Source organism: Carlito syrichta, unplaced genomic scaffold, assembly GCF_000164805.1.
Source record: "Carlito syrichta isolate Samal-C Ts95f unplaced genomic scaffold, Tarsius_syrichta-2.0.1 Scaffold308993, whole genome shotgun sequence".
NCBI lineage: Eukaryota > Metazoa > Chordata > Mammalia > Primates > Tarsiidae > Carlito > Carlito syrichta.
The window spans coordinates 108,042-123,695 of NW_007253089.1; the positions used below are offsets into that span (position 1 = coordinate 108,042).

The 15,654-nt window shown below is 41.3% G+C and overlaps 1 protein-coding gene across 1 annotated transcript in view; it reads left to right on the forward strand.

Annotated features, from left to right (window-relative positions):
- The window catches only part of OSMR (oncostatin M receptor), a 43,072-nt gene that overhangs the window by 1,178 nt on the left and 26,240 nt on the right, over nt 1-15,654 (forward strand). The gene's annotated exons all lie outside the window — the stretch shown is intronic.

The following is a 15,654-nucleotide window of genomic DNA, read 5'->3' on the forward strand; positions in this document are numbered from 1 at the left end:
AAATTGTCTAGACTCTCTGCGATGTCAGAGGAGGATAGAGAGTTACAGTAAGAAGACACAACCTCATGGATTTTTAAATTCAGCATTTGCTATTTTAAAAGGAATTAAGTTCTATTCTAGACAAGTTAAATATAGTTATATCCCTTCCCTGTCCTAATGATATATGAGCTATGCCATCCAGCAGAGTATTTCCTCCTAAATCCTATAAATCCTGTAAATGTTTACCTGGGATTATCTGAGAGTCGAAGGTAACACCTCACTACATGCTTCAGCAGACGGGCGGAAGGCTCTTTGGATAGCTGCAGGACCATCTTACCCTGTTTTCCCCCCCCCCCCCACTCCCCGTACACCACGATTCCTTCCCCTCACCGGTGCGTGCATGCATGGGAGGGGGCACCGGTGCGGGTGAGGGAGGGACTTGGTAACAGATTAGCCTCGGAAACACTTTATGCACAAAGCTGTTCTCCAACTCAAGAGAAATAAATGTGGGGGTCTATGTAGGCGGAGCGGATATAATTGAGTGCGGGATGTTAAATCTGTTCTAGAAGGAATTCTGGTGGGGGAAAAAGAAATCGGGGGTCTTAGTCCCGAGTCTGAAACTGACTTTGCAACTGGGGTCAAATTGTGTATGGCCTCCCAGTCTGTTTCCTTATCTGCAAAGGATATCCTCATCCTTACGCAGGATGAGGCACTGTGCTAACTACGTTGTATATGTTAGCTCACGTGAGCTTCACCAGTGAGTCAGGTACTCTTTTTGCATTCTTATTTTATCAATGAGGAAACGGAGGCCCAGAGAGGTTTAGTAACTTGTCTGTGGTCACACAGGTATCAGATGGCAGTGTCAGGATTTGGCTTTGGAGTGCTAAACTTCAGGGAGTGCTCAGTCCGGCATCCCCTGGTAGCATTTGGTACTATTAGAATGCCTCTAGTGGCAGGAAGCTCACCATCTAACATTTTATTGCTGGACAGAGCTAATTTGCAACTGCATCTCACCTCCTTGTGACTTACATCATGGCCTCAGTTCTGCCTTCTGTGGTCCCAGTAAATATGTCTAAGCCTTTTGTATCAAAGGCAGCTTTGAGGGAAAGGTGTGCTAGTTTTGGGTATTCATCAGGGACACATTGTGGAGAGTGCTTAAACACTGGGTGTTTTTCTCTTAACCTGAACAGACCAGAAATATGTATGAGGTGTATACAGGTGTTCCCAGATGGTGAATGTTGTTATTACATAATCCCTTTGCCGTGAGAAAGGAACCAAGTCAGGGAAATTACTATGGTTTTGGAAAAGGAATCAGAGGTACTGTATTTGACAAGAGGAAGGGGTGTGTTTCCCTTGTGGGAACTAAGCTGGGGCATTTCTTGGCTGCAGTAGAAAGAAGTGGTATCAGCTCACTCACTTACAGGAACAGTTAGCCTCGACCCTCCTTTCCCTGGGGAAGGAAATCCTTGATTTTTAAAAAATGTCTGGCCGGACTTGGTGGCTCAGCCTGTAATGCCAGCACTTTGGGAGACCGAGGCAAGTGGATTGTCTGAGCCCACAGGTTCGCGACCAGCCTGGGCAACTTGGCTAGACTTCGTCTCTATAATAAAATAAAAAATAGCCAGGCGTGGTAGCACCCGCCTGTAGTTCTGGCTACTTGAAAGGCTAAGGGGGATGGATCGCCAGAACCCAGCGGGTCGATGCTGGGGTGACCGTGAGTGTGCATGCCACTGCACTCCAGCCTGGGCGAAGGAGTGAGACTCCAACTTTAAAAAAAAAAAAAAAAGTGTCTGAATGGAAAACAAAACAGATAAAATGTCACAGTCTTGCTGGAGAAACCCCCTCCTCCAAGCAGGCTTCCTTGTGGCTACACGAAGAGAGTTTCTTTTCCAATAGCTGGGTCCTTGGCTTCACAGCTTCCTTCCCTCCTCATTTTAGTTCTCCTGGCTCTTCTGCAGTTATTTACTTCAGGTTGTGTTTTATTTTAATAACACACACCCAGGTTGGAGTGTACAGGCACAATAGTAGCTCACGGCACCCTTGAACTCCTGGACTCCAGTGATCCTCCCACCTCAGTCTCCTGAGGTAGATGGAACTACAGGCACATGCCACCATGCTCGGTTGATTTTTTATTTTTATTTTTTTGTAGAGGTGGGAGACTCACTATATGGCTCAGGCTGGTCTCTAGCTCCTGGACTCAAGCAATCCTCCTGCCTCAGCCTCCGGAGTAGCTGGAGCTACAGAAACTTGCCACCATGCTTGGCTAATTTTAAAACATTTTTTTAAGAGACAAGGTCTTGCTGTGTTGCCCAGCTGGTCTTGAACTCCTGGCCTCAAGTGATCCTCCTGCCTCAGCCTCCTGAGTAGCTGGGACTACAGGCATGTGCCACTGTGCCTGACCTAAGTGTGTCTAGTTTTTATGTCTTAAAAATACTACAAGTAATAGCTAAATACAATCTCATTCAAACAATATAGAAGAGTATGAAATGAAAGGGAGAAGTATCATCCTACTCCCACTAAGAGGGAAGGTTAAGCTTGGTAAATACCATTCTAATATTTTTCTTTCTTTCTATACATTTGCACAATAGGTATATATACATATGTTTTAAATATGTAAATAAGGTCTTACTATACTTACTATTGTGCAGCTTGCTTTTTCACCTCTAAGTCTTAAAGATCTTTCCATGTCTGCACATACCTCTTTTGTTAATGGCTACATGTTATTCTAAAGTTGAAATATAATATCATTTATCCATCCTTTCCCTTATTGATGGACATTTCAGTTGTTTAAAATTATTCAGCATTAGCAACGTTGCTTGGGGAAAAGTTTGCACATTCATCATTGTCCTCTAGTGTAAGTATTTCTGTGGAATAGTATTCCGGGAGAAGTATACTTGAGTCAAAGGGTGTGCCCATTTTTTCACTTGACAGATACAAGGTGAAAGGTAAGGTTGTAACTTAATTTTTTTCCTAAAGTTTTAGATTGTTAATGCAACACCGCTTATTTAATAGTCCATTTCTTTCTCACTCATTTGAAATTGTTCTTATCATAAAATAAATTCCAATTTATATAAGGATCTGATTCAAAATTCTGTTCTGTTTCATTTATCTTTTTTGTCTTTTCTTATTCCAGGATCCCCTTGAGTTAAATACTACAGGTTGATAGCGCTTTTTGATCTAGTAGTATATTGTTGTACTTTTTCCCCCAGAAACTTAAAAAGAAATAATTCTTGTACCTTTTCTCTTTATACATGGCATGTCAAGTTTAATAAAATCTTCAATTTTTCCCCAAATTTTTATTGAATTTATAATTGTTAACAAATTTTTTTGTGCCTTAATGTCCATCATAGCATGAGCTCCAAGCTTTGAGAAAGCTATCATGTGAACTTCCATGAGTGACTTACCTGATTCCAAGTACTAGCTTCACGTCAGGTTAACTGTGTCAAAGAGGACAAATTACTTTTAACCTTTCTTCTTCTTTTTTTTTTTTTAAGGCAGGATTTATTAAGAGGACAGAAAAGCTCCCACAACCCCAGGGGGTTGCCCAACCTTGCCCAACCTTTCTTATTCTTAACTTCCTCTTCTGTGTATGGGAATAATATAATCCTTCATTGGGCTGTTGAGAGCACTCAATTCATGTATGAAAGTCACTTAGTAAAGCTCCTTGTTAGAGAGTTAGTATCCAATACATGCTAGCTGGAATCATTTTCTTATCTATCTTTACCTCCTACTCTGCTTTGCAGAGTGCCTTACAGGTAGGTGGAGCCAGTAGATGTTTTTCTTTACTAATTGATAGTATCCTAGGAAATAAAAATATGTAATAAATGTTAAATATAGTGGTGTTTCTCAATGTGCATAGGAATCACTGGGCATCTTGCTAAAATGCAGGTTTGTGTTCATTGGGCCTGAGGGGCAGCCTAAGATTTTGCATTTCTTTTTTGAAGTTAATACAGTTTTTTAATTTTAATTTTTATTTTAGAGTTGTCAGGTACAAGTGAGGGTTTGTAACATAAGTAGGCTGCATGCAGGTGAAATGTGGCTTTTAGCTAGCCCTTTCTCTTCCTGGTAGTAGACCAGATGCCCATTTTGTTGCCACATGCCCCCTCCTTCCTCCCTTTCTCCCTCCCCTGGCCATGCCCTGCTACCGCTGATCCCACCCTTGTGCTGATGTGACTAGTGTTCAGGGCCCAATTATGTGTGAGAACATGCAGTAGTCAGTTCTTTGTTTCTGTTGTAGTTCACTTAGTATAAGGGTCTCTAACTGCATTCAAGTTGCTGCGAAGGCTGTGATTTTGTTGTTCTTTTTAGCTGTATAATATTCCATCATGTATATGTACCACATTTTCTTTATCCAGTCCACTTTTGATGGGCATCTGTGTTGGTTCCATGTTTTTGCTATCGTGAATAGTGCGGCAATAAGCATCCATGTGCAGGTGACTTTTTTGTAGAGCAATTTATGTTCCTCTGGGTATATTCCCAGGAGAAGGATTACTGGATCATAATGAAGTTCAATTTCTAGTTCTTTGAGAAATCGCCACACTGTTTTCGGTGGAGGTAGAACTAGCTTACATTCCCACCAACAGTGTAGCAGCATCCCCCTTTTCACCACAGCCACACCAGCATCTGTTGTTTTTTGACTTGTTGATGATAGCCAACCTTACTGGAATTAAGTGGTATCTCACTGTAGTTTTGATTTGCATTTCTCTGATGATTAGTGAGGCTGAGCATTTTTTCAAGTGTCTGCTGGCTGCTTGTATGTCATCCCTTGAGAAGTGTCCATTCATGTCCTTTGCCCACTTTTTTTTTTCAGTTCTTTTGAGTTCCTTGTAGATCCTGGATGTTATGTCTTTGTCAGATGCATAATTTGCAAGTGTTTTTTTTCCATTCCGTGCATTTTCTCTCTTGATGGTTTCTTTTGCTGTCCAAAAGCTTTCAGTTTGGTAAGATCCCACCTATCTTAGCTTTTGCTTGCTTTTGGGTACTTGATCATGAAGCCATTGCCTACTCTGATGTCCAAAAGGGTGTTTCCTACATTTTCTTCTAGGATTCTTATAGACTAAGGTTTTGCATGTAAATCCATGATCCATTTTGAGTTGATTTTTGTATATGGTGACAGGTAGGGGTTCAGTTTCATTCTTCTACCTGTGGCTAGCCAGTTTTTCCAGCAGTATTTGCTAAACATGGTTTCCTTTTCCCGGTGTTTCTTATTGATGGCTTTGTGGAAGACGGTTTGGTTGTGGGACTGTGTTTTTATTTCTGAAATCTCTGTCCTATTTTATTGGTCTGTGTATTTATTCCTGTACCAATACCATGCCATCTTGATTACTGTAGCCTTGTAATATAGTTTAAAGTCTGGAAGTATGATACCCTAGCTTTGTTCCTTTTGCTGAGGATCACTTTGGCTATTTGTGCTCTTTTTTTGCTTCCATACAAATTTCTGTATTGTCATTTCTAGGTCTGTGGAGAATGATGTTGGCAATTTGATGGGTATTACATTGAACTTGTAGATTGCCTTGGGTAGGGTAGACATCTTAACAATATTGATTCTTCCAATCCAGGAGCATGGGATGTTTTTCCATTTGTTTGTATCATCCTTGATTTGTCTGAGCAGCATTTTGTAGTTCTCAGTGTAAAGTTCTTTCACTTCTCTGATTAGGTGGATGCCAAGGTATTTCTTTTGTGTGTGTGTGACTATTGTGAATGGTACTGTGTTTTTTATTTGATTCTCCACCTGTTTGTTGCTTGTGTATAGAAATGCAATTGTCTTTTGCATGCTGATTTTGTATTCAAGACTTTCCCCAAAGTTGTTTATCAGTGCAAGGAGGTTTTTGACATATTCTTTAGGGTTTTGTAGGTATAGAATCATATCATCTGCAAATAGAGATAACTTAATTTCCTCTTTTCCTGCTTCGATACCCTGATTTCCTTCTCTTGCCTGATTGCTCTTACTAGGGCTTCCAGTAGGAGGGGTAAGAGTGGGTATCCTTGTCTTGTTCTAGTTCTTAGGGGGAATGCTTCAGCCTATTAAGCAAAATGCTGGCTGTAGGTTTTGTTATTGTTTTATTGTTTAGAGGAATGTTTCTTCTATGCCTAGATGTTTGCGAGTTTTTAATCAAGAAGGGTTACTGTATTTTGTCGAATGCTTTTTCTGTGTCTATTGAGATAATCATGTGGTTCTTGGTTTTACTCCTGTTAATGTGCTAAATTATGTTTATGGTCTTGTGAATGTTGACTAACCCCGTATCTCAGGAATGAAGCCCCCTGGTCCTGGTGAATGAGTCTTTTAATATGTTGTTGAATCTGATTTACTGGAATTTTATTGAGAATTTTTGCATCTATGTTCATCAGGGAAATTGGCCTGTACTTCTCTTTCCTTGTTGGTTCTTTGCCAGTTTTGGGTATCAGTATGACATTAGCTTCATAAAATGAGCTAGGGAGAATTCCTTCTTTCTCAATTGCCTGGAATACTTTCAGTAAGATTGGTATCAGTTCTTCCTTGCATGTCTTGTAAAATTCAGCTGAGAAACTATCTGGTTCAGGGATTTTTTTTGGTGGGGAACTTTCTGATAACTGAGTCAATTTCCCGGATTGTTATTATCCTGATCAGGGTTTCAATTTCTTCTTGTTTCAACCTTGGGAGGTGCCTCTCGTGTCTTCCCCTCTCCGGTCCAAGTCCATACTCAGTACTTGAAAGACAGCAGGTTCCCTGTCATGGAGGGACCTGGCCTTTGGGCTCATAAAGCTGTCAGGAAATTCTTCATTTCCTCAAGGTTTTCTAGTTTATTTGCATACAGATTTTCATAGTAATCTCTGATAATCTTTTTAATTGTTTAAGGGTCATTTATGTTTATTTGTATTTTCTCGTTTTTTCAGTCAATCTTGTCAGGGATCTGTCAATATTATTTATCCTTTCAGTGTCTTTCTATGCTATTTTTGTCTTCTATGTCTTGCAATTATGACTTTATTTTAGAAATCTGAACTTTTCTACTGAAATTAGGATTTAAAAGTTCTTTCCTTTCCAACTCTCTTAGGTGTGATGTTAAGCTATTTACTTGTGATCTTTCTATTTTTTGATATGTGCATGCAATGCTATGATTTTCCCACTAATCTTTTTTTTTTTTTTTTGAGTTGGAATCTCACTCTGTCACCCGGACTGGAGTGCAGGGGCCGCTCCCGGCCACTACAGCCTCAACCTGCTTGGCTCCAGCAATCCTTCTGCCTCAGCCTTCCAAGTAGCTGGAACTACAGGTGCACGCTACCACGCCTGGCTAATTTTTTGATTTATTGTAGAGATGAGGTCTCACCAAGTTGCCTAGGCAGGTCTCGAACCCACGGGCTCAGGCAGTCCACTCACCTCAGTCTCCCAAAGCGCAGGATTACAGGCTGAGCCACTGAGCCCGGCTCCTTCTAATCATTGATTTCGTGGCATCCTAGAGATTCTCATAAGATGTGTCTTTATTTTTGTTTGTATCCAGGAAACTTTTATTTCTGTCTTGATTTACATGTTGACTCAGTAGTCATTCAGCACCATGTTGTTTAATGTCCAAGTCTCTGTGTGTTTTGGAGGGATCTTATTGGTGGCAATTTTTATTTTTATTCCTTTGTGATCTCACATGCTTGATATTATTTCAGCCACTTAGAACTTGTTTGTGCTTGATTTACACCTGAGAATGTGATCAATCTTGGAGTATGTTTCATGTGCTGATGAATAGAATGTTTACTCTCTAGTTGTTGGGTGGCGTATTCTGTAGATGTCTATTAAGTTCATTTGGTCCAGTGTTAAATTATTTTCAGAAATTTCTTGTTGGTTTTTTGCCTTGATGATCTGTCTAGAGCTGTTAGTGGGGTATTGAAGTCTCTGACTATGATTGTTTGGGTGTCAGTGTCCTCTCCTAGTTTACTTAGCAATTGTTTTATTAAACCAGGTGCTTCTGTGTTGGGTGCATATATGTTTAAGATGAATATTTTTGCTGGCGGTTTGAGCCTTTTATCATTATGTAGTGTCCTTCCATGTAATTTTAAATATGTATTGGTTTGAATATAGTTTTTTCTGATATCATAATAACTTACCTCTGCTCTTTTCTATTTTCCATGTGCCTGGAAGGTCATTTTACAGCCTTTTACCTTGATCTTGTGGGTGTCCTTTGCAGTGAGATGGGTTTTCTGAAGGCAGCAAAATGTTGGCTCATGCTTCTTTATCCAGTTTGCTACTCTATGCCTTTTTAGTGATGTGTTCAGTCTATTCACATTCAAGTTAATTATTGAAATGTGAGAGTTTATCCCTGTTATAAGGCTCTTATGAGGTTGCTTTGTTTCCCTTTCATTTTATATATATATTTAACTTTGCAAATGATCTGCATGCTCTATTAACTTTGTGCTTGCCTGTGCTTTTGTGATGGGTGTAACCATTCTTTTTTTCTGTGTTCAGGACCTTCTGAAGCATCTCCTGGAGGGCTGGTCTGGAAGCAGGATATTCACTTAGGGATTGGATGTCTGGCAAGGATTTTAATCCTCTATAATGATAAAACTTAGCATGACAGGGTAAAAAATTCTTGGCAGGAATTGCTTATCCTTGAGAATGTTAAAGCTGGAACTCCAGTTCCTTCTGGCTTGTAGGGTTTCTGCTGATAAGTCTGCTACAGATCCGATGGGTCTTCCCTGATAGTCTGACCTTTATTTCTAGCTGACTTTAGAATTTTTTTTTGCTTACTTTGTGGAGGTATGTTACCATGTGTCTTGGGGATGGATGGTCTTCTCATGTAATACCTTGCAGCGTTCTCTGAATCTCTTATGCTTGGATGGTTATCTCTGGCAAAATAGAGGAAATTTTCTTAGATGATCTCATGGGAGGCTTATTCCAGAGCGTTCTCAGTTTCTCCTTCTGTTTGGGGAGATTCCAATTAATCACATAATTTGGCTTCTTTACCTAGTCTCATACCTCTCATAGGCTTTGCTCATTCTTTTTGAGTCTTTTCTCTGTGTTTTTGACAGACTGGGTTAGTTCAATATTTTGGACTCTGAGATTCTTTTTCTCCCAGATTGATTCTGCTCCTAGGCCTGTTATTGCGCTTTGAAATTCCAGGAGGAAGTTTTTCATTTCCAACACTTCAGAATGGACCTTTCTTACATTGGTCAAATCAACTTTTATTTCCTGCATGACTTGGGTGAGATATACTTCTTGTTTCCTATGTTTTTCTTATTCATTTTAGCCATCCAGTATCTGAATTCTCTGTCTGTCATTGGGAAGCTCATTCTGGGTGGTTTTCATTATTTGGTGACTGATAACTGCTTTTTAAGGTGGTATCTTTTTAAAACTTTGAGTGTTTCTGGTGTTTTTCTGCTGGTTCTTCATCATCTGTGAGGAACAACTTTTATTGTTATTTTTAAGCCTTGTTGTTTTGTAGCTACATAAGGTCCTGCTGTCTTAGGGTCTTTTCTGTCATTCAGAATAGTTCATTCAGGGATGCAGGGGTATTCACTTCTGCTCTGCCACTCTTGTTGGGCAGTGCCCTACACTCAAAGTGACTTTCTGATGCAGTTTTTTTCTGTGGTCAGACCAGTCAGACTGCTTTCTGACTCCTGTTGAGAGCTCAAAGCATAGACCAAGTGGGGAGATGGGCCCCTGGCAGCTGTTCACTGTTCACAGCCCAGAAAAGATCCCCTGCTTCCCTCTCCCTGCCTGAAAAAAGTGCCTCCAAGTGCCTCTGTGTCTCCCCCTCTCTGGTCCAAGTTCAGTACTTCATAAACAGCAGTTTCCTGGTCTTGGAGGCACCTGATCTTTGGGCTCATGAAGTTAGCCGGAAAATCTTCCTGGTCAGGAGATGGAGGCCAGTTGCCAGATGCTGGGGCAGGCACCAAATGTGTGCTATTGGAAACTGAGCTTTCCTAGCCTGGGAGACAGCTGCTGGGCACTGCGTTCTCAGCTCTACGTGGAGCACACAATGGGGCAGATTTGGGCAGACTGGCACAGACACTCAGCATGAGTGAGTTCCCAGCTCTGTGTGAGCACTGGCCACAAGCCACTGTGCCCCAACTAGGTCTCCTCTGCTTGGGACCAAATATCTGTGTATAGTTGTGAGGAGGGGAACCGACCCACAACATGTTAGGAGCACTCTCTCCCTCTGCACATAAGGCAGAGTTGTAGTTCCTATGTGGGCCTGACACATAGCCAGGATGGGGTGCCCCAGTTCTAGTGTCGGTTGTCTAGCTTCTCTTCTCCTTGTTCCCAGTGATTTTGAAGAACCCTCTGTGGGCTGCAATGTGTTTCCCCATCCAGGGTTGTTCCAAGATTTTGCATTTCCTACAAGTTACCAGGTGATGTCAATACCACTGTGCCTTTGTGCACACTTGAAGTATAGTTTTTCACTACTATTTAAAGTTACACTGCTAGTGATAGTATTTCCTATTGGTAATCGATGTGATTGACAGTTTGTACATTGCTTTCTTTTAATATTTCATTCTAAAGATTTAAATTATAGTTGTTTTCCTTTCTTCCTTCCCTCCTCTTTTCCTACCATTCTTTCTTAAAAGAAAGAGGGCTAGTGGTGAGATCACCAGGTATAACACCTAATTCTATTTTTAGATCTGGATTCATCAAGGCAATTATTATCTGGATTATTTTAAACTGTTGATTTAAGATGAAGACAATCACATGAAATATATGGGCTCAGTGGTGCATGCCTGTAGTTCCAGCTAGTTGGAATGCTAAGGTGGGGGGGAGTATTTGAGCCTGGGAGTTTGAGACCAGCGTGGAAAAAATAGCGAGACTCTGTCTTGTGTGTGTGTGTGTGTGTGTGTGTGTGTGTGTGTACCAGGGGTACCAACAAATGTAAATGCATTTTAAGAGATGCTATTAATAGCTATGTATTAACTTTTAGTATGCTGTAATCATGTGTCTGAACACTGATGGTAACCACTTTGAGCATCTCTTATAATTAGGCTGATACAGTATCTAAGAAATACTAGCCTTTCTCGGGTCTGTTCAGTTTCCATGGGTTAGATTTGAGTCACAAAACACTGTCAACTAGCTTAACCCTGTTGGGAAATATGGTTCAAGTGTGGAAATAATGGAGTTGCCACTACTTGCATAAGGTTGAGCCCAATATGTTCAAAACTTGCACACATACAAACATGCACATACATGTATTTTTTTTTGAGTTGGAGTCTCACTCTGTCGTATTTTAAAGAATGCTTTATATAACTTGAAATGAGTTATCTACAATACCTTATTCTACCCACCTCCTTTTCCCGTTCCAGCTCTAAGTATATAATTGTTAGTAAGTGGGTGTGTCTTTTGGAGCCAGTTTGACTCCTTCAGGTAGAAGACAGCAAGACAGAACTAGATCTGCAGGAGATTTATTGGGGGCAACACTTGTGACGGATAGGGGGGAAAGGAAGCAGGTGTAAGCAGAGAGAGCTTGCAGACCCAATGCGGGTCTGATATGTGTGAAAGGGAGTGAGGAAGAAGGAAGGTGGGGAGGAGTTGCTTCCACTTGCAGTGCAGTTTTGAGCATGTTTTGGCCAGGCCAAGGGGGAGATCCTGATCAAAGCTGGCCATTAGAGGCATCTCATGTCATTGGGTAAAGGCTTGGCTTGTTCACTGGCTGGGAGCAGCTTGGGGGATGTAAATGTGCAGCAGATCTGAGGGGACCATGACTGAAGGCTGTCAGTCATCTGTGCCCTCTTGAAGGAGCTCTGTTGGGCACAGTCACACATCTGCTGCACTTCACTTCCAGAGATGTTCTTGTGCACACACTAGTCTGAAACTTAATTTTTCACTTAGTGTTTCAGAACTTTCTTCCATGTCAGCACATGACTTTAGTAGACATGTGCCATAATTATATTTTTCAGTTCCTTTTGATGGACTTTTGGATTGTTTCCATTTTCCCCTTGATATATGCAATACTACAATGAACAGTCTTTAAATATATGTATATGTAATATATACATACCTTTATGCCATCTGTAGGACAAAATTTAAGAAATAGAATTTTAGAATTATTTCTGGACCAAAGGGAATATATGTGAAATTTTAGTGGATATAGCCAAATTGACCTTTTCTACAGAGTTGTTTGCCTTTTGTTTATTTATTTCTCAGAGCTCTTTGTTTATGAGGGATAGAAACTCTTTGCAAGCCGGGCTTGGTGGCTCAACCTGTAATCCCGCGCCTTTGGGAGGCTGAGGTTGAGTGGATTGCCTGAGCCCGCGGGTTCGAGACCTGCCTGGGCAGCAAGACCTCAGCTCTACAATAAATTAAAAAAAAAAATCAGCTGGGTGTGGTAGCGCATGCCTGTAATTCCACCTACTTGGAAGGCTGATGCGGAAGGATCGCCAGATCGCAGGTCGAGGCTGCGGTGGCCGGCAGCGGCCACTGCATCACTCCAGTCTGGGCGACAGAGTGAGACTCCAACTCAAAAAAAAAAAAAAAGAAAGAAACTCTTTGCAGTACCTATTGAAACTATTACTTCCAGTTATAACACTAAAAATTGTAAATGTTTATATAGTAAGTATAGCTTTTTATCTTTATTGCTTCTGGGTGTTACATCATGCCTGAGAGATTATTAAAATATTCACCCAAGTTGTATTTTAGTACTTTTAATGGTTTTATTTTTTGCATTGATATATTTGTTCACCTGAATTAATTTTGTTGTTGAAGATAGTGAAGCAATAGCAATAATGATACAATTAACATTAACTAGGTTTACTATGAGTAGGTTCTCATAATCCCATTTAATCTTCACATCAGTGCCAAGAGGTAGGTACTTTTATTCTTCTCATTTTTGTTTTTTGTTTTTTGAGTTGGAGTCTCACTCTGTCCCCCAGGCTGGAGTGCAGTGGCACGCTCACGGCCACTGCAGCCTTGATCTACTGGGCTCAGGTGATCCTTCTGCCTCAGCCTTCCAAGTAGCTGGAATTATAGGTAGGTGTGTGCCACCACTCCCAGCTAATTTTCTGATTTATTGTAGAGATAAGGTCTCGAACCTCATCTCTACAATAACATGTTGCCCAGGTTGGTCTCGAACCTCTGGGCTCAGGCAATCCTCTCACCTTGGCCTCCCAAAGTGCTGGGATTACAGGTGTGAGTCACCGCATCTGGCTATTCTTCTCATTTTGCAGAGAAGAAAATTGAAACCTAGAGGAGTTAAATAACTTGTTCTTGGTAATACAGTTAGTAAGTGCCCAAGTATGGATTTGACCCTAAGCAGTCTTATGTCAGAGTCCATGTACTTAATTATTACAGCTTCCATTTTCAACAAATGTCCAGGTTATTGTTCCAGTACCATTTGGGGAAATAATGTATCTTTCCTCAAATGATTTAAACTATCACCCTTAGCATATACAGTACTAAATTCCTACTTATTTCTTGGATCCAGAATATTCCTGGAGTCCAAGTTTTCCATTTCTTTCTTTGGCTTCACTTACCACTTAGAGACTCTGCTTTCATCCTAGCTGTAGTCACACAGTCCACAAATCTTTACCTAAACATTGCTTTTTAAACACTCAGTTGCACTTGAGCTAATTTAGTCCCATAAATCAGGATTTACCTTACAAAACTGGTAGATGCACTTAACTATTATCCACGGGGTGGGTTTAAGGGGTGAAGGTAGCAGAGGGTAGGGAGAAGTATTGAAACCTTTCTATGGCCATAGTTCCATGGTAGAAAATCAACCCTGTGCTGTAAAATGGAGGCCCCTTCAAAGGGGATCCCAAATACAAATAGCAGTGCTGTTAAAAGAGAAATAAAAATAACTGAACCAGAGATTCGTGGGAACCTCCAAGAACTCTTTGTACTGTCGCATGCTCTTTCATAAATGCACACACCCAGGCACGAGTCCTCCAAGAACAACTTCTTCCTTTAAAATTACATTTACATATGATGCAATCAGGTGGCCCAGCCAGTTTTGATAAGTTTGACAACACACCCATGTTTTGGGAAGCAAATGACTATTACCATGCTACTTCTCATGGGAATTCTTTGTGGTGAGGAAACTTCCCAGGAGTAAATTTTTCAGTAATGACAGAACAAGAATTGCTGGTGAGGAAGGGCAGACTCATACCCATTTTAAAGGCTGTGTTCTGTTAGGCATATGGTATTTATACTGAGGCATTTTCCTAGTCATTGACATTGAGAATGATATTTAGCAAAGAAACAAGATTTGAATGAGAAGTTCTACAAAATGAGTGGGTGATTTTTCTTCCCTTCCCTTCCTTTCCCCTCAGAGAAGAAATATCAACACAGGATTATGAATTAGGCAATATTTGGCAACAGGAAAAGTAGAAAGGCCTGAAAAGGAATCTATTTTCATTGGAATAAGATCGAAAGCAAAGAAGAGAGATTGGTACAAATTTTTATTCATTTATCAAATATGTACTAACAACTATGTTCTGGGACTGTGATAAGATCCAGGCCTGTCCTCCCGCCCATGGCTCATTGTCTAGTTGGGAATGATAGAGATCTAAAAATTGTGAGAAACATAGAACAGATTTGGGAAAAGGGCCATGTATTGTGGATGAAGCAGGAAAGTCTTTTTTTCCTTTGTGAATTATGCGGCTTCACACTTCCCTGACTTCCTTTTCTCACTGGAAATTGGAAGTAGCAGTGCTTGGTGCTGGCAGCTGTGGGTAGGGAAATCCTGCTGGGTGCATGAGAGGGCTGATGGCCTTTTCCTTGTTGGGAGCAAGCTGTGGAGGAGACACCCACAGAGCCTTGCTTGCCCCCTGGCAGCACTGAGGCGGTGCTGCAGTCACAGGAATTCTACAGGTTGTTACTAGCCCACCAGCCTCTCCCCATCGCCTCCCTGGTGCCCCTTCCCTTCTCCCCCCGCTCCGCCCCCGCACCGCACAGCCCTCACCCTTGAGATGTGTCTGGCCCAATCCTGGACTTTTGTATGATCTGCATGAGGGACTGTAGAGTATGGTATGGAGAGCCCCAGACTCCTTGCTCCGACCTCCCCTCTTCTTGGTCTAACCTCGCTGTCTTAGTGATCCCAGTCTCATGACTTTAAGTACTTTATACATGTGCCAAGGTTACCTAAATATATACTAATACCCCCAGCTAAAGCCTCTTCCAGGAGCTCCAAATTGTGTACCCATCTAGCTGCTTGACATCTCCCCTTGGAGATCAAATAAGCATCTCAAACTTAACATGTGGCAAATGGAGTCTTTGATACAGACCACTAGATCTGTTCCTCCCACACTCCTCTCTGCTTTTCCATAAATAGTAATTCCATTCTTTATGGGGCCCAGGCCAAAATTCTTGCAGCTGTCTATAATGTCGCACTTTGTCACCACCACACGTCCTGTCAGCTCTATCTTTAGAATCACTACTACTTACCACTTCACCTGTCTCAGTCCCCATCATTCCCTCCTGGACTATTGCACTAAGCCCCTAACTGCTCTCATTCCTTCCACTCTTGCCCTTCCATGCTCTCCTCATTTCAGGGTTCTGGTCAATGTAAGTCAGATCATGTTACTTCTATGTTTAAAATTCAACAAAGTCTCCTATCTGGCTCAGAGTAGAAGCCTGAGTTCTGCCCATGTTTTGGCTGCTCTGCCTCTCTGTGTGCCCTCTGATGTCTCCTCCTGGTACTCACCCTCTTGCTCATTGTGCTGTAGCTACGACTGGCTCCTTGTTGTTCCTTGAATCCACCAAGCACTCTCCCACCTCATAATCTT